Source organism: Esox lucius, chromosome 21 (assembly GCF_011004845.1).
Source record: "Esox lucius isolate fEsoLuc1 chromosome 21, fEsoLuc1.pri, whole genome shotgun sequence".
In the NCBI taxonomy this organism is placed as follows: Eukaryota; Metazoa; Chordata; class Actinopteri; order Esociformes; family Esocidae; genus Esox; species Esox lucius.
The window spans coordinates 24350391-24370447 of record NC_047589.1 but is presented as its reverse complement, the minus strand read 5'-3'; the positions used below and the strand labels follow the sequence as shown (position 1 = coordinate 24370447).

Genomic DNA, 20057 nt, shown 5'->3' with positions numbered 1-20057 from the left:
AACATGTGGGGCTCACAAGAGCTACGAGCAGCTGGAACGAAGTGCACAGTGTGGTTAGCGGGAAGGGATGCAACCATTGAAACGATGTCAGGGAAGAGCATGCCGGGTCATTTCAGAAACCTAAAGGAGGCCAGGAACGATTCTGACAGGAGCAAATTCACTCCTCAAGGTTGGTTGGAAGAGAGACGGAGGAAGAGATGGCAGGTGGTGCGTGGGGAGGAGGGGGTTGAAGGCGGTGGGGTTCGTTGAAGCGTTCGTTATAGTTTTGTGGGTGGGTGTTTGTGTCATAATCACAGCATGTGTGTATACAGTGGGGAGGACAAGTATTTGATACACTGCCAATTTTGCAGGTTTTCCTACTTACAAAGCATGTAGAGGTCTGTAATCTTTTTATTATAGGTACACTTCAACTGTGAGAGACGGAATCTAAAACCAAAATCCAGAAAATCCCATTGTATGATTTTAAAATAATTAATTTGCATTTTATTGCATGACATAAGTATTTGATCACCTACCAACCAGTAAGAATTCCGTCTCTCACAGACCTGTTAGTTTTTCTATAAGAAGCCCTCCTGTTCTCCACTCATTACCTGTATTAACTGCACCTGTTTGAACTTGTTACCTGTATAAAAGACACCTATCCACACACTCAATCAAACAGACTCCAACCTCTCCACAATGGACAAGACCAGACAGCTGTGTAAGAACATCAGGGATAAAATTGTAGACCTGCACAAGGCTGGGATGGGCTACAGGACAATAGGCAAGCAGGTTGGTGAGAAGGCAACAACTGTTGGCGCAATTATTAGAAAATGGAAGAAGTTCAACTACATGGCACGGCCTGGTCAATGACCTGAAGAGAGCTGGGACCACAGTCTCAAAGGTCTTAGCCTTTGCCCAAGAACACCATCCCAACCGTGAAGTATGGAGGTGGAAACATCATTCTTTGGGGATGCTTTTCTGCAAAGGGGACAGGACGACTGCACCGTATTGAGGGGAGGATGGATGGGGCCATGTGTCGTGAGATCTTGGCCATCAACCTCCTTCCCTCAGTAAGAGCATTGAAGATGGGTCGTGGCTGGGTCTTCCAGCATGACAACGACCCGAAACACACAACCAGGGAAACTAAGGAGTGGCTCCATAAGAAGCATCACAAGGTCCTGGAGTGGCCTAGCCAGCCTCCAGACCTGAACCCATTTGAAAATCTTTGGAGGAAACCTGAAGGATCTGGAGAAGGTCTGTATGGAGGAGTGGGCCAAAATGCAGTGTGTGCAAACCTGGTCAAGAACTACAGGAAACGTATGATCTCTGTAATTGCAAACAAAGATTTCTGTACCTAATATTAAGTTCTGCTTTTCTGATGTATCAAATACTTGCAATAAAATACAAAAAATTACTGGATTTTTGTTTTAGATGCTGTCACTCACAGTTGAAGAGTACCTATGATAAAAATACATGCTTTGTAAGTGGGAAAACCTGCAAAATCGGCAGTGTATCAAATACTTGTTCTCCCCACTGTGTAATATATTTGATGTGTGTGCATACTTCAGTCCTACACTAGCAGCAACCGTTACATTAACTACAGGTCTGAGTACATGTACGTGTAAATGTACTTAACAAATACAGGTGTATCTCACTCTGTGTGTGTTTGTGTGTGTGTGTGTGTGGCCAAGCTGTGTCTGGGAGCTCACATTAGCTGGCTGTCCTCGTTGTAGGCTAAGACCTGGGTGACATCCCAGTCCCCAGACGTGATCGACTGCAGTGTGTCTGTACTGGTGTTTGCCTGCAGAGGGAGAAACGGACACAAATAGGACTGCGCGTTAAAAAAGTCATGTCACCTCAACGTTGCCTTGGTACCTCTTAGCTGAACCAAACGTCTGAATACTGTGCTGCTTTTGACAGGAGACATTACGAAAGAGCGGGTATCCTGTTCAATCTATTCTGTGCCTCATAGTACTGTAGCCAGTTCTAAGATATGGAAGCCCACCTGAAGGACACGGGAAGGGAGTGGAAGGAAAGTGTACGGTACCTGAGTGATGGACATGGAGATATGGAAGAACTTGCCCCTGCCTCCCTGTGGTATGGCCCGGGTGAAGAACAACTTCAGACCGTCTTTTGAGAACAGCGGCTCTTCGTTCTGTCACGGGAACACCACATGGAAACGTGTTGGTAAATGATCATTGGCAAATGGCATTCCGATCTGTGGGTATGTGATCAAGAGCATTAAAAGGATACCCGAGAGACACGTGTTCACATCTCACCTGTCTGTGCAGCCAACCCTCACTCTCGTCCTCGTGTTTCTACAGGAATGCACACATTGGAAGAGAAATGTTGTGTGCGACACATCCGTCTCCAGGAGTTATGATCATTTAAACAGGTGGATGAAAAAATTCTAATCTGCGTAGCTAAATAGGACCCGAGGAGCACACGCACATACTTTGGAGCAGACCCCGGTGGTGGCTTCACACAGCGTGAGCATGGAGATGTTCTGGGCTCTGTTTAACCAGTTCACTGCCAGTTTGGTGGTAGTCGCCCATTTCACCATGGTGACATAGAACTCTCTGTCGAAACAGTGTGCATTCGTGTAAATAAATCACATATAGGTTACATCTGAATGTGTTCATAGCTTTAAAACCCATAAAAGCACATAGCCAGGTGGTTCAAACCCTGAATGTAGATCTGCAAAAACCGTGGAAAATATGACCAAAAAAATAATATTGTTCTAATTGCATTGGTAACTGGTCTATAACAGCAAATAGGTTAGCTTGGGGCTTCGGAGTATATAGTCAATAGAACACAGCTAAGGGCTGTTCTTAGGCACAATGCAATGCAGATACAGCCATTAGCTGTGGTCTATTGGCCATATACTTGTGCTATATTAGCAATATACCACACCCACAGTTTTGCTTTAGTCTATAACCATGCTGCTATATCAGCTGTGTGGTCTCAGGAGGTGACTGGTAAGTGTGGTATGGTAGTGTACCCTATCCTCTGGTCCTCAGGTCTCCGCATCTCAATGGTGTGCAGGGGCCCGTTCAGGTTGACTACATACAGGGAGATGACAGGGTTCTCCTCCCCAGCCTGTGTGGAAGACAGGGAGGACGGATGACTATGAGCATCATCCTCTTGGCATTCACTGGGCACCTGTGAGTTCGGTCGAGGCGGAAGGCCGTGGTGTGTGTTCCTTCTGGCGCATAATGATTCCAGGACGTAGACTGACTGGATGAGCTGACTGGATGAATGGCATTGGATGGGCTTGGAAAGACACAGTGTCTTGACATCGAGTGTCCTGCGTCTACTGGGAGTTACTTATATGAACAGAGGGCCTTAGTCACAATTTTCATGTCATGGAAATTGGGGAGGAAAAATCCTTCCTAGTATATTTTAACCTTATTTGTGTTTCCGGATACCATTGAAAATGTAAAGAAAGTACTGGGGTTTAGTGTTGTAGTATAATATACTGGAGTGTAGTCTCATAGGATAATATACTGGCGTGTATAATACACCAGGGTGAACTGTTGTAGCATAATATATTGGGATGTAATTGTGTAGTATAATATACTGGGATGTAGTGTTGTAGCATAATATATTGGGGTGGTAGAGGATGTTGTGGTTTATTGTTGTAGTATACTGTATAATGCTGTAGTAGAGTATACTGAGGTGTAGTGGTGAAGTAGAGTATACTATTTGTGAGATAGTTAGAGTATACTGGATGTAGGTTTGTAGAAGAGTATTGTAGGTGTAGGAGTGTAGTGTAGTTTACTGGATATAGGGTTGTACTTTAATATACTGGGGTGTAGTGTTGTAGTAGAGTATACATTTAAGTCAGTACTAGGTTAACCATCATACACTTTTTCCTAACTAGAATATTGAACTCCTTTTTTTTTTTACTAAAATCCCCAATTTTGGTTGCATCTAGTATTTACTTTTCTGTATGATACCAAACACTCCCAAAAGATTCTGAAGATCAAAGCCATTCTGCTTTTTCCCACAATGCTCATCTAACCACACTCAGGTTTGCAAGCGTCCAAAGAGCCCTAGGGAGTCGCTAGAGTGGGATGGGACCTGAAAGTCCCTCCTGAGGATTCTTGCTTTTCTTTGCGCAATGTGCATTGCCCACTGTGCTTCCCAGTCACTCAATGCTCAAACCAAGTCTGTAGTGGTCAGTACCTTATTGATCATACTGTTCAACCCTTAGGGTTCCATTTTATGGATGGCGATAATAATGATAAAATTGATTAAATAGAATATAAAAAAAAAGAAAACCTTGGGGTAGTGGTACTCCCTTCCAGTAGGATAACTAGTCCCTGTGAACAAGGGGATCTCCATCTTGGGCACCATGGTGTCGTTGATGGTGGCATATGCCAGCCGGGCCCCATCCGGAGACCACCAGTGCGCAATGTGGTTCTGGAAGATCTCCTCTGCGAAAGTACAGGAGGGAAGTGTCCTTTAGTTAAGTGAAGATGACAAACTATGTGTTTTCAAATGGACCACATTACAACACCCAGTGCTGACCCGCGTCCAAAACGTCCGTTATATAAAAGACTGACCCAAATGTCAACCGTCAATTTTGCCCAAACGCGCACATCAAATTCATAAAAATGTCCTTAAAATGTGGTCATAAATCAAACCCCCCCCCCCCCCCCCCCCACCGCTTTTAAATCTCACAAGGGAGCAGCAACATCGAACCAGTTGAGAGCCTGGGAAAGGAACATAAAAGGCCATTTCCCAGGAACAACTGTGTGTACGCTGCCGAATGCTTCTGTACGGTGTGCAGGGAAATTGGACTGTCTGTTTCTGACCCGTCTGCGCCACGGCGATGCCCGGGAGAACAAGAACACGCCGCTCAGTCTGGCTCAGCTCACTTCATCAAAAACCTGTGACCTCTGTGCTTCCCGATGGCCCACGTGTGTGTTTAAAGGGATGCGGGCTGATGAGGACGGGTGACACACACACCCTGCAGGAGGCTCCACCGATACGCAGTACAGAGAGGGAAACGCACACACGCGCACACGCGCACACGCGCAGATTAACAGTGGCTTATCTTTTCCCAGAGGAGACACAGAGCAAGGCCGTTCCTGATGCGTCCAGTCCCAGCCGAGTGCTGCGTGTGTGTGTGCGCGTCTGTGTGTGTGTGTGTGTGTGTGTGCGTCTGTGTGTGTGTGTGTGTGCGCGTCTGTGTGTGTGCGCGTGCACGTGTGTGTGTGTGCGCGTATATTAATTATATTTAGCAGTAGGACCAACATTACTGCTCTATTTGATAACGCTACACTTCCCGTAGAAGCAATGCCATGTCAAATGCTGCTCTATCTACTGCTTGGTGTGTGTGTGTGTGTGTGTCTAGTCATCCTGGACAAGCACAATGGGAAAATCGATGTGTGTGTATGTGTGTACGTGTGTATGAACCTGCCTTTTTTTTTTAATGTCCTTTGAAGTGTGCCCATATCCACAGCCATGAGGACCCAGGTGGGCTGTCTCACCCCTCTGTTGTCCCCAGTTAACAGACAACAGAGAAGTGAGACAGCCCACCTGGGGTAGATGAACCAGGCTTAACAGACTAGTCTGTCCTGCCTGGTTCAGATGCTCGCTAAGCCCTGTTCTAAATTATTCACAGCTTAACACTCACATGAGTTATGCATGAGCGAGCCTGTTACTGAGGCAGGTGGGCAGTAGAAGCTGATGAATCTAATACCATAGAATCAGACAGTCCCAAACTAATGACAATTACTGTATAAATATTATTTTCACATATTTTTTCTCCACGCCCGTACGAGCGCACAGTTTTTACGTTAAAGTAATAAATTTAGCTGTCAATTAAAAACAAAGTTCAACTTTGACTCTTAATTCCACCCAAAAATTGTATAAATGCATGGGGCTGCCACTCTCTCTCTCAACATGTAGGGTAAACTGACATGCTCAAGGACAGATCCGTTTCTTACCCCCGCTGTCACAGGAATTTGATCTACGAACCTTTATATCTTATTGGTCAGTTTCTCCGAATGCTTTGGCCAATTCAAGAAGGATTAAGTGACAGAGAACATGTTCTGGTCATGCTTGATGTGTTGCAATGTCCTTTTGAAGAGTGGGAGTGAAAAACAATTACAATTGTTTTAATAAATTTAACTAATTAGAGCCATGGTTCAGTGTATCACTCCAAGCTCAGTGCTCATGAAGCTCCACGCCAGAGGCTTGGGTTCAATTCCTGTCTTCACCCTTCACCAATATGTCTCCCTCCTCACCCACTGTCTCCCTACGATTTCTACTGCCAAACAAAGCCTTAAAAAATATTATATATGTAAGGGGAAAGCATGTGCAGGTGTGCAGAAGTTGCAAGATGAGTCCAGTCCAGTGGGTGGCAGTAGTGATACAGGTTTGAATGACCACGCACCTTTTATTATGATCATTCATAATTTCAGAGCCTTTCACAGCCTGCCATAAAGGTCTTAGTTGCCAGAGGTATGCCAAACAAATATATTGTCCTGTACATGCTGGTTGCAAGTTCATAATGGCATTAAGGCCTAAAGGGTTTGGGGTTCATGTATCGAGGCATTGCGTTGCACCGAATAACTACACTTTGCCGTGGTATATTGGCTTTGTACCAGATACCCCAGGGCCTTATTCATTTATAGTATGCAGTCATGTGAAAAAGAAATATACCTCCTTAGAAAGTTCTTATTTTTTCTTTTTTAACATATTTGGACATAAAGATATCACATATTTCAGCACTCTTGACAGATTAAGTTCACCTAATTTAACAAAAATAAATATAATGTCAGTCTCTTACATTGACTGGGAGGAGTTTTGGCCTACGTTTGTTTATAGTACTGTGTCATGTTGAAAGGTTTTTGTTGCATGCACAGCCCCCCAGAGCATTTTGATAGGATTGATATCTGGGCTTTGACTTTCCATAAGCCTCCATTTCTTTTTTTGATTCATTCTGTTTTAGCTTTGGTTGTGTGTTATGGATCATTGTCCTGTAGCAAGATCCATGTTTGGTTCTGCTTCAACTCACATATAAAAATGACAATAGAAATGTTCTGGTACTATAAAATTAATGGTTGACTCAATGATAGCACGTTGGCCAGAACTTGAGACAGCAAACCAGCCCCAAAACCAAATGCCACCGCCTCCATGCTTCACGTTTCTGTTCAAAAGCAGTGTTTAGTTTTGGCCAAAAATGACAACTGGTATTGTGGCCAAACAACTCCACTTTCACTTCATTGTTCCAGAGCACATTGTTCCAGTAGTTTTGTTCTTTACTCAGGTGTTGTCTGGCAAACTAAATTTTTGTCTTCATATTTGTTTATGAGAGCAGAGACTTGTTCCTTCCTTTGTTACATGACGGTACATGTACTGAGCATAAACACAGACATTCAGATATACCTGAAAACAACCAACATGAAACTGGTTGGGGTATTTGTTAGCTTGTAAAGAGGCATACATATTCAGCTGAAGCACCAATAAACAACACCCCCCTTAAAATGCACCGTTGAAACAAACACAAGCCAATCGACAAACTCTGGTTGCGGGGGGAAAAAGTACAATCCCCAAACTCCACGGGGCGTGCCCACACTGCTTGTATTCCCAGTGTGACTGAGTATTATCGTGCAGTGCCAGACTCTGCTCTAATTCAATCCCTGGGCCAAATCGCATTCCAGGATGTTGTCGGCTTCAGAACCTCAGTTAATCTGAAAGGCCACAGACAACAAAGCATTCTATAATTGCTGCGGGTATCTGTCTAACTAACCTTACACAAACTGTCAATGTCCCACCCAGGCAAGCTGGGAGGAATAGGTACAAACCCCACGCACAGTGATCAGCACAGCTGAGTTTAAGAAAACGATATGGCAAACATGGCGCTGTCCACTCCAGGGTGAGCTTTTCTAAACATTTGTGAGTACACACTGTATGCGTTAAGAAAGGAGATTGGAACCAGATTGAAGGGCTCCATTCCTCCATCTTTGAAAATCGTGGGCCAGACATATCCCCTCCCTGTTTCCGAAATTCGAAAGACGCTAACATCTGCAAAATCATGGGTTGAACAATGCAGCAGAACCCGTGCTGCTCCTCCTGTCACTGGTACTGCTGTTTCATGATCAATGGTACCATTTCTGTTTCCGCGGTTGCACCAGCAGACATTATGTGGCAGGTCAAACACCCCCCCCCCCCCGAGTCATATCCCTTAATAAATGATGAGTGTACATTTTCGAAATATGTCAAGGTTCGGACGGTGCAATATTCACCTGATTAAAGTTTAAACAGACTTTGACTAATGCTACTGCCGTCTCAGACAAACGCACCTGGGGGGTTGGGGTGACAGATGTCTTAGGTCAACAACACACAGACAACAACGTAGACTCTGACTGACCCCACCTAACCATTCACGTTCATCCAGCAACATTGGTAATTTGGTTTGCCAGTGAAAAGTCTTTGGACTCGTGGAATCCAGAGAGACATATCTGGCTGTCGCAGAAACCATTCACTCAGCAATACCCCAAGGCCAAAATAAATGACAGCTGTTGTCACCTAAGCTGTCCCTGATTCTCAACTCGGTTCTTCTGTCAACCTAGGTGTTTCTGAAATGTCAATTGGGAAGAGCAGGGCGAGACACACAAGAGCAGTAGACAAGGATTCATTACTGGAGTTGAACCCAAAGGGGCCATCTGCTACTCAGCGGAAAAGGTGGAGGCACCGGGGTGCCCCTGGGGGGTTTTGATCAGTCGAGTCAGAGCGGACGAACGACACAAAACCGGACACCTGTATGTTCAGTATCAACAGATGCCCAAGAGGTTTTCTGTTCAGTTAATCCTAAATAACTCAGGTGGGTGGGGAGAACCTCACCACACCGGAACAGGGAGCTTTTCCTTTTACTAAGTAGATTTAGTATGAATATAAATGCACCCGTTAGCATAGCATAAATAACAGCTCTATCATGTATGTGTCAGGAATAATGTCTACTTGACTGTCACTCTCTATGGATGACAACGCATCTAGACCTGGGTTGGGCAACCTGGTTCCTGGAGTGTTACAGGGTGTGTATTGACTTAGTCAAACTGGAAGACCGGGTGCGTTGAATGTAGACAGTACTTGAACTGGCAAATTTAGTTAACAGGGACTGAATAAATTCAACACAGCTGGTCTTTCAGGTTGATCCAGGTCCTGCATACCCTACTGCAGGGATATTCAAATCTGGCCCTCGAAGCCAGTTCCACTCCATTTGTTAATTGCAACCCTCTGATCTTATTGACTTATTCAGACTTAAGACACCAGGTGGGTCCAGTTAATGATGAGGTAGAACAGAAAACCAGCAGGCTCCGGGCCTCGTAGGGTAAGATTTGAATACCCCTGCCCTACGGTTCTACTGGAGAAAATGTGCAACCCCTGAGCTGATCTGACCCCTGACAGACAGGCCATTAAATCAGCACCAATATTTGTCAGTGAATCGAAGTGGCCTTACCTTCGTATAACCAATCGCTCAGCCCGTTGAAGATGACTCCCTCCTTTCCGGTGGAAACCAAGCGGATCGATCGACTCTCCACGGTTGAGCGATAGTAGATATTGTTCTCAAAAATAAAAATCTAAGGGCAAAGGAGAGAACAAGTGACGAAACACCCAGGTGATCAATAAAATTAAAAGTAATCATGTGAAAAACATCTTTAGCCCAACCCACCATGCAAAAACAAGGTGGTTTAAACTTTTGACAGTTGTTTACCGTTGTACAGTTGTAAACAATCATTGTAGACTTATTTCTAGTAGCTAAATAAAGAAAGTGTGTTCTGAAATTAATGGTTGGGAAGTTCAGAAAAACATAGAGGCTGTGGCTACATGGAAGGTTTGAGAAAACTCAAACACATTAAATACTAATGTAACCTTGGGAAACATTTTTCTCCAACTACTCTCTAAACCCCATTTTCAAATCATGTGAGACCTTGCATGGGAAATGCTATTTCAGTTTTGTAGCTGTAAATTAAAAAAAATCTAAAATATAAGCACCTTGCACGTGACTTGCCTCCTTTTATATACCTGCGGTAGTCACCGCATAACTTTAATTGCCAACATTTCTCAGTAACGGTCAGTCTGAAGGGTGTCTGACTGATAAAGCCAGCAAATATTATAAATCTGTACAATTCAATGAACTACAACATCACCCCTCCTTCATGTTAGCTGTAGCATACATTATTAAATTTCAGAATCTGTGTTTCACATGTTTCACATTTCAGAATCTCTTGGTCTCCCATATCAAATCAATTCCGATTACCTTGGATGTGATGCTCATGGTTGAGGGTCCTTGTGGGTTAATTTTAGCTGCTCTGCTTGTAGGGTTTACTCAGAAACCAGTCCAAGGCCAATACAGACAGTTCAATAACTTGAACAATTCACCTTGAGCTTGTTTTGTAATTTTAGTAGGTTCACAAGAGAACCCACTATTACATAAAGCAGAACCACGCAGGGTTCTTTAGGACGTACAGCCTGAAAGATGTTCAAGTTGAAACAAAGAAATAATTCCACAATAACTGACCTCTCCTCAGAGATGGGACGAATGGATAACTGGATAACAGTGTTCTCTGTTTTGACCCTGTGCCCTTTTCATACAAAGTAAACACGGCAGTATCATTTGTTGTGTCGCTATAAAGGCCCGCATTTTACGAAACAGGATCTAGGTCACAGCAGAGAAATACAGCGACCTTGACACGATTCTGAAGCAGGAAGAATCTCTGTCCAAGTTACTCCCTTTATACAAGCGCCAATATTCTTAGGATTGTGCGTATTTTGGGTCGGCTGAAAAACGCAGGGGAGATTTGTCTGCCGTTTCAGACCCTGAAGGTTAGCCCCGCAGAGAGAGAGAGAAGTGGAAGGAGAGAAAGAGCGAGGGAGACCGGGAGGGAGACCGGGAGGGAGACCGGGAGGGAGACCGGGAGGGAGAGGATGGTTCTTCCTGATTTAGAGGAAGAGGAGAAAAACACCTTTTAAGAGAGACATTTAGTGCTGAAGCTGGAGTTATATAAACAGTATTCATCGAAACAGACACAGCTGCCAATCCTCTGGTGCATCGAAGGACAGTGTATTTAACCCAGTTCCACTGCTTTTCAACAGCTGTGTGTGTGTGTGTGTGTGTGTGTCTATGCGGGTATGTGTGTGTTTGTGTGTGTGTGTAAAGAACAGATTTGAAAGTCGGATAACTGTTTGATGGACATTAGTGTGTGTGGGGGGTTTATGTTTGTTTGTGCACTCCCACAAGTATATGTGAACTCCCATTGGCAGACAGATTCCTCTGTTACACATGCATTGCACCGTACAGCGAGCAGTTCAGAGGGCCAGTGTCTGTTGCTTGGAGGGGAGCCCCTTTAAACAAAAGTGACTGTTGAAATTAGGGCCGTTTGACAAGCAACGTTGGGACAGAGGCTGTGATATCAGTCCGGTGACTTCTGTAATTAATCCACCTGAAGAGATTACGGGTAATGAATTGCACCGAGCTGCATGGTGTAACCACACAGTCTCTCTGCTCTGAGGAGCGCCGGTGATGCCACGGAAATGCTCACAGTACTCCTTAAAACATTTACACACGACGGGAACGGGACTCCTGTACTAGCTTCAGTGGGAAGCTGGTTCCACCAAGGGAGTACCATTGAAGAGCATAGCTACTGTATGCCTTGGCTGATTGGGGGAGGGACGCCCAAGAGACCTGGAGTGGTAGAACGAAGCGCTTGGATTGGCTCCTGGTGGGGAGGGTGGTTGCGTAGGACGAACACCATGGCCCTCCGGCGGGACTGAGCTCCTACTGGAAGCCGGTGGACTGAGCAGAACCGAGGGGTAACACGGAAGAAGCTGGGAAGCCAGAACACCAGGAGGACTGTAGGATTCTGGATGAGTTTCAGGGCCTTGATGGACTGACGATGTACGTGTGAAGACGCAGTTTGTTTCTATTATGAAGTCAATAGATGTTTTGGTCTAGCCAAGAGCCACCTGTAGAGATGGTGTATTGGTAAAATGAAAAGTGTGTGTGTAAGGGAGGGTGCTGTGCTGGTACTTGTGTTTCTTACCAGCTGTTGGCCCTTGGGTCCCCAGCCTGCGTACTGCAGCTGGGCGTTCCGCACCTCCGGAGGGTTCAAGTTCCACGTTTCTCTGAAGCCACGAGGTGCCCACAATCAGAATACACACAAACATTTTAGGAATCTCTATACATGTGGGGACATTAGATGTTATTCCCATTCATAGTCATATTTCCCAAAAACTAAGCATAACCATAAATCTAAACCTAGCTTCTAAATCGTACCCTAATCCTAACAGCATCACCAGTTGGAACTTTCACTAACCTAAGCCGGAGTTGCCATGTTTGCCTAGTGGGAACTGGTGAAAGTTCAAACTGACCTTGTTTTACCATTCTGGTGGGGATTTTCAGTCCCAACCTGGTTAATATAAATAAACACACCCTCACAGTGTGTGTGTGTGTGTGTGTTTATGAATGCACGTGCGCACACACGCACACGCACACACACACTTCCACTAAGTGACAGAGAATCTGCTAAAAAACCTCTTACTTTGTTGACAATCAACAAGACACACATTCATTTAAAAGAATCCACTGTGCCAACACCTACCCAGATGTACCACTGCAGTACATGGCAGTTTAAAGACTTCAGGATTGCCTATAAACACTGGTGCTTTATATATGGCTGCCACTTTCTGTTCATTTAGAAAAGTGCTGTGTGCTGCAGGACAGAGAATTAGAGGTGTCACAGGCCCTATGTCTTTGTCTGGGGGTGACGATGGATGAGGTCATGAAGTCCACCAGACTGTAGTACACCTTGTTTCCTCAGGGTGGCAGCACAAAGACTGACTGGGGGGTGGGGGGTTGGGGGGGGGGGTAGCTACTTACGGAGTCTCCAGGCTGCAGATGATGTAGAAGGCAGTGAACGAGTACTGGTACACCTGGAAGGAGATTGGTAGAAGTATGAGGAACTTGGCACAGAAAGAGAGGGAATGAAGAGAGGGAGAGAAAGAGAGAGAGAGAGATAAAAAGAGAGAGGGAATGAGGAAATGACACAGAAGAGAGAGAAAACGAAAGAAGAGAGACAAGGCAGGAAAGAAGAGAAACACAGGAAGAATAATAGCGAGGAGGGAATGACATACTGTAGAAGAGAGGAAATGAAACATGAGAGAGAGACAGAGAGGAGGGGGAGAGAGAGAGAGAGGGGGGGGAGAGAGAGAGAGGAGGGGGAGAGAGAGAGAGAGGGAAGGAGGGGGAGAGAGAGAGAGGGAAGGAAGGAGGGGGAGAGAGAGGAGGGAAGGGGGTGGCACCTCTGTGAAGGGCATGCAGCAGCATGACGTATAGTGAGAGTGTGTTCCTGTGCAATGACAGCTGGGGGACGGAGCTATAAGCTATGTAGGGACGGTTATGGAATAACAAATGCACTGTCTATCACACAGTCTTGCAACCTCTTTTGTTGTTCCTGATATATTTGGAGAGGTTAGCCCGGGTCAACTTTGTTTTATGTCCCTCTGGCTAAGTGGGCTTCTATCACCTAAAATATATAACTGAGTGGAGTTAGCTACCTGAGCCATTACGAAGTCGTGGTCTACCATCTTTCTTATTTTCCCTCCTGCTGTGGCAGACGTCTGCCAGCCCAGGACTCTTGTCTGCTCTGCTCTCTCCTCTTTGCCCTGTTCTTTTCAATTCCCTTCATCCCCCCACTTCATCGGCCTCATCCGCCTCTCCTGGTTGTGTGGCAGGGTTTGTGTGTGTTTTGGACCCTCTCTGAAGAGTACAAGTTCACTCAGGTTGTTCTCTCTCTGCTGCGGCTGAAAGGCGATGGTGTGCGACAGGCCTCTGCCTTGGACGCCATGATTACTCCCCCCCCCCCACCTCCTCAGCACGTTTCCCCTCAGAGCCCGTTAACATATCCGCCTGTCATACCGCTAATTCAAAAAACAAGCAAACAAATGAAGGAGCTCACCGGCGCCACGTTGTAGGCTAGAAGCACATGCTTCATGTCGGGGGACACCTCATACTGGCTGGCTTTGTACATTTCCTGAAGAGCGGGCAGGATGACAAGAGGAAAAGACTGAAAGATGAGACCTCTAACAATGTGTCGTTTTCTTTTTCATCAACATAATCCTTTCGATGACGGCGTTCTGCATACAGATGAGAGATGCATTTATCTTGCCACCGCTCTTTCTGATTTCAGAAGGGCGGACATATTGTCACGAGTCGCCACCTAAACCTTTGAGACGCACCCACAACAGAAAAAAAACATAATGTCGGAGAGACTCACAAACTTTTTGTTGTGCACCAACACCGTCCTGTGGTATGTCTCCATGTTGACCCTGACCACGTCGCCGTCACGTGTCCGATACAGGAGCTCGTTACCTGTACAACAGAAGGAGAGCAGGAGTCACATACGGGTCACAACATGTCTGGCCAAAGTCCCCTGTTCAATATCTTTCCAATCTTTTAGATCTAGAATAGACTGGCAAAAACTAATTATCAGAGAGCAAAGTGTTTGGATCCAGAAAAGACAGTTGATGAATTAATGGTCCTTCTTTGGAACCAGATGCATTGACAGTTGGTCGTCTGAGCTCTCTACTGAAGTGGGACTGAATAGTGCTAACAGAGTATTTTCCAAAAGCAAATGGGAGACTATCATGGTAGGTGGGGTTGTGGTTATCATGGCAGGTGTGGCTGTTATCATGGCAGATGTGGCTGTTGCAATCATGGCAGGTGTGGCTGTTGCTATCATGGCAGGTGTGGTTATCATGGCAGGTGTGAATGTGGTTATCATGGCAGGTGTGAATGTGGTTATCATGGCAGGTGTGAATGTGGTTATCATGGCAGGTGTGGTTATGGTTAGGAATGCAGGTGTGGTTGTGGTTATCATGGCAGGTGTGGTTGTGATTATCATGGCATTTGTGGTTGTCATGGTAGTTGTAGTTATCATGGCAGGTGTGGTTATCATGGCAGGTGTGGTTATCATGGCAGGTGTGGTTATCATGGCAGGTGTGGTTGTGGTTAGGAAGGCTATAGAGGGATGTGGGGTCTTTATCTTACTTTTTTATTATTTCTTTTGCATTTTATTTGGGTTATTTTAAAAGGGATACACAACTCTATTCAGTTAGAATGGTGTTTATTAGGTAATTTTCTCAAAACATGAAAACATTTGGAACTAAAAACAAAAAAAGAAATCATGGGACATAAAAAGAAATCATGTACTGTAGTGTTAGATGTGTGGGTTTGCAGGGTGAAGAATGCTCTGGACCTGCAGAGGCACTGTGTATGAGCTGTGAGGTAGCACTTTGACACAATCCAACAAACACTCCTTTCAATGCCCTTCAATATATACACACAGAAACTAATCAAACTTTCTAACACTTTCCCAAGACGCCTGTAGTCACAAAGAGCCTCTCCAGAGAGAGCTGACAACAGAAATAAAGAGATAAAAGTTAATTTTGTTTTCCTGTCTTCACAATGGCTTTGCCCTTTACCAGACAAGGACGATAAAAAACAGGTTCTGAATATAGTTACAGTCAAGAGCCACAAGAGTCGAGTCAACAGCTCTGGATTAGTGTGTTAATCGGTTGCTACAGATTGTTGTGGGCGGAGCATTATCTGCTAGCATAACTAATTGTCCTTAAGAGGTTACAAAATGGCTACGGTCACAATGACTTTCATTCAAGAAGTTGTTTTGAGTAAATGTAATCAACCGCTCTCTCTGCAACTGGAATATCAATACAACAGTATCGTAACAAGATTAAACATTTAAATAAATACTGCATTGCAGTGGCTTGTTTTTAAATAGCAACTACAAGCTGTTATGCTAAGCTGATTCCCTGTGCTTTCTAATATTCCTTTGACCTTGTTTGGCACACATATAAATGATCCTATTTGCACTTTTTACATATTCATTTGATGTTCATTGTTTCAGTTAAAATGACCTTCTGTGTTCACTGACTGGTAAACTGACAACACACACCAGCATTTGGAAGATTTATTTTCCAAAGTCTGTCTCAGTGGCACCAGACGCCTGTTGTCCCCTACCCGGGATTTCAGACCAGAATCTCATCTGATTCACTCCCTCCGCTGGAGTCACTCCTGCACCATCATCTGTCATCTCTGTTTGTTCCACACTTCTGTAATCACTCATTCTCTCTAGGACAGTCTGGGTTTCTCTTCCTGTCCTTCAACCTGTACCAGGGATGGGCACAGACTGGCCATTGGCAACCATGTGTCCTCGTGCCATCAGGACCACACAATTATCAGACTTCCATACTGTTCTCATTGAACTCACCTGGTAAAATAAGGGTACAATGACAATACAGTTTATGATATAGAGATATGTCCATGTGAATTATGTCCAAATGGAAACAGTGCGCACACCTTTTGTATAGTCTTCAACGTTTGCTCTCCCTGCACAACCGACGGAAACATTTAAAGTTCAAAAATTCAATGTGTCAATAAAACATATTCATATTTCTTGATTGTGTATGTCTTTTCAACAGTGAGTTGAATCTCAGTGGAAGCAAATTTGCCAGGCTTTTATTACCATTTCAAAAACTTTGCCCAATTTGTAGGCATCATATGTCAATTGTTTTTGTCAAGATTGCACAAGCTGGATCAAGACACATTAACAGACAGCTAGAAATAACTTGTGTCTCTTATTTTCAAGCACATTTAAGTCAAGTCAGAGCAGGAAAATCACCAACACTCTCTCCACCTCCTAAAAGCCATCCGGGTGTGTGTTTGGGATGAAATACATCTATATGCTAAGGTTAGGTTTTCAGAAAGACTGGGGTGGGTTTTCATGTGTTCTCCTGTGCCACTTAAAATTTGTTTACTTTTGATCCTGACAGACTCACAAGTCCCTGCGGATGACAAGCATACCCACTACATCACGGTTACTCCACAGTTGTGGAACATGCAGGGGGTTTCACTGTGCCATGTCATACAAGATAATTCTCACCCCAACCACTTCCTGTTCATTCCTACCAGCGTTCAGGCAGGAACTGTGTCGGAGGATAGTGTCTCATACAAAGAGGCTCAGAGTTTCTATCACAAGCCATCAGCTTGCCAAACACCGGCACTCTGGATCCTTGAGACTATGACACCATGACACCAAACCCTGGTAGCATTCCCTAGTGACTTGTTGCAAACAGAACAGAAGAAGTTCCAGTTCCGAAGTGTAGTTTATTTTCCACCATCGTGGGGATTCAAAATTCAGGGTTTGATTCCCAATGGGGCCCAATACGATAAGGTATGGAAATGCATGCACTGACTGCTGTTAGTCACGCCAATTAGCAGCTAAATTACTTCTTAAAAACAAATAATTATTTGGAATGAGTCTGCAAAATTATTAAGGACCAATAACTGTATTTCTGACAACCGTCACCTCTTAATTGACATAATAAAAAAATTGGTCAGTGCTGAGGTTCCCAAACTGGACCAGGGATTGCAATTATTCATATATTTTGTGCAACATCTTTTGTGAAGTGAAAACACAGCGTCAACTTAAGTGACCAAAACCAATTAAAAAGCATGAGGGAAAGATAATAGATCTACCGTCTGAACCTTAAATTACCAAATATATAATGGACAATCATGATTAAGCATCAGGACATAGCAGTACTCGTGAAAAAGTACAATTGAGATAGTTTGGAAAAATGTCACCCTAGTTTCCTGTAAGAAAAAAAAACCTATTCTGATTCTGCATTTGTTTAAAAAAAAATCTCCATCTCACTGAAGTGGCAACCCAGTCAATGAACCAGGTTTGATAATCCTATCAAACTATTCCCTCAAAGTCCATTTCCATCCTGCCCTTTTCCAGTGAGCACCCTCAGAATCGGGACGGGTCCTTCTATCTTTCTATTTTGATAATTCGCTGCCTTCAGTGTATTCACTGTCCACTCAAACATGACATGATTTCCAAACATGTCCTAATGCCTTCTCCATAGTCTCCTCCATCATCATTCTACCAGACTTCCACAGACCTCAACATACCTGCCGTGATTAGCTTTCATCCCAAAACACCCCAGGGTTTATTCCCTTTAACTGAACCATGCCATCTATCCATCCCTGTTTCACAGCACCCAAGACTCTCTCTCCCGCTCCATCTCGTTCCCCTTCGCACTTGACTACTCTCTATCAGGACTCCCTTCACTGGGTCTGCACTAACCCCTATAATCTACACCTCTACTCCTTCAACATGTCTTATTCATTCAGTCTTTCGCTCAAGGGAGGCAACATCCCTCACTCACAACAGATCACAGCAGGACAGGTCTTTGTGTGTGTGTGTGTATGTGTTTGTGTGTGCGTGCATGCAAAAAGATAGAATCCATGTACAATATTAGCTATGAGTACCATAGATGTTCCACGTATTAATGTACATTTGCAATAATCCCACTTTTATGCCTGTTATTATCTCAGACTAATACTATACCAGCCTCTACTCAGAACCCTATGGCTTTAATTTGACTGTGCACACTCATACCAGAGTGTGCTTCATCAATGCTTCAGGCAAGTCATTCCCTTCTCTAACTGAAGATGACTGCTTTATTGCAATAAAAAAAAAAAATCCAAGTCTAATTATTTAAACATTAGCAAAATGGGTTTGCAATGCATTTTATGTTATAGCAACTGGTAAAACACCAAAGAAAAACCAAACATCTAAATATTTACTTAAATTATACCATGAAGTCACCCTTATTTAAGACGTGCTGTTTTGTTCTCCAGTTTTTATTTCCTTTAGGAAAAAAACAAAGCATATTTGGTTTTGCACTTGCTGCAAATACAGTAAATATGCAAATCCATCCAAACATTGTTTTGATGGCATCAGCTTCTGAAGCAGGTCTATATACTCCAGGCCTATATATTGTGTGTCTTGCAAAATACATCCCTATACCAAGCACGATGACTTTATGCACTCTCCCTTTTACATTTCTCTCTCAATCTTTTTCCTCCATTCTTCTGCAGGAGGGAGCTACAGCAGCTCATTCATTCGATCCAGGCTGTTCTGACGCGGAGGGAGAGAGTGCGTCTCCCTCTCAATCTTTCCTTTGTAGCTCCTGAGTTCTGGCACAAGCACAGAGACCAGTTCATGTGCTGCTGTTTGCTCAGAGTGCCAACGCTGAACACACCCCCACACAATGCTATTCACCACCCATACACTGTCAGAATCTGTTCGGGGCACATTCTACTCAGCAATTCTATGTCTGAAATCAAGGGATTGAGCAACAAGGCAGAATGTTTTGGAACCCCTGAAGAGCTAGGCATAAAAAAGGAAATTGGGGGCATTTATTAACAGCAGGGGAGATACGATGAAATTGGCTGCTGAAAATGTTAACTTCTATATAATTACATGGAAATAAGCTGTAGACACAAAAACAACTGCATGCATGCAAGCATCCTGAGCTACTATGTGACAAAAGACAGGAAATTGTTAAACTCAAATACCACATAATATTGATGAGACAACAATTTCTTCGCATTTCAGTTTCTTTTAAAGATAGCTAGCCTAACTAAAATAAGTAACATTTAGTCATTCATTTTGATTCAAAGCAGGAGCAGTGTCACTCAGCACCAGCATAAATCCAAAAATGCCGCAAAACAAAAAAAGCATACCAACGTTTTGCTATTCAAAGACCTGAGTCAGCTTGTTGCCATTGACGACTAGGTTTGAAATAACCAGGTCTGTCAGAACGAACTGTATGGCAGAAAGTGAGTGATTATACTGCTGAGGTACTGTGAACACTAGCTGATAAGCATTGTGAATGTGACAACTCTCAAGGCAACCTGAAGACCTCAGACAAGTTTAAATATTTTTAAATCAGGCATTTGTTTTAATAACCATCTAATTAAGTTCATAACCCAGATTTATTTAGCCAGCATAAAATTTTTTGCCTTGTTTGTCGATCTGTAACACTATACAGCTGACCTGCCTGGCTGCAGACCCAACCAGCTAGCAACAGGCCCCTAGTTCCAGCAAGTGGAAGTTCTGGTTTTCAAGAGAACGTATGGAAAAGATGTGACGCAAGAACATCTTAATTCACATTTACTGGATTGGATTAAC

The 20057-nt window shown here is 44.0% G+C and overlaps 1 long non-coding RNA gene across 6 annotated transcripts in view; it reads right to left on the bottom strand.

The window, feature by feature from the left end:
- The window catches only part of dpp6a, a 211447-nt gene that overhangs the window by 11437 nt on the left and 179953 nt on the right, over positions 1-20057 (bottom strand). For all 6 annotated transcript variants that reach the window (XR_002195866.2, XR_002195869.2, XR_002195868.3 and 3 more), the window contains 11 exons: positions 14274-14368; positions 13956-14030; positions 12878-12930; positions 12042-12123; positions 9458-9578; positions 4267-4421; positions 2984-3081; positions 2438-2561; positions 2262-2300; positions 2030-2137; positions 1692-1783 (listed from right to left, as the gene is read on the bottom strand). This is a non-coding gene — a long non-coding RNA (dipeptidyl-peptidase 6a). The remainder of the gene's footprint in view (positions 1-1691; positions 1784-2029; positions 2138-2261; positions 2301-2437; positions 2562-2983; positions 3082-4266; positions 4422-9457; positions 9579-12041; positions 12124-12877; positions 12931-13955; positions 14031-14273; positions 14369-20057) is intronic.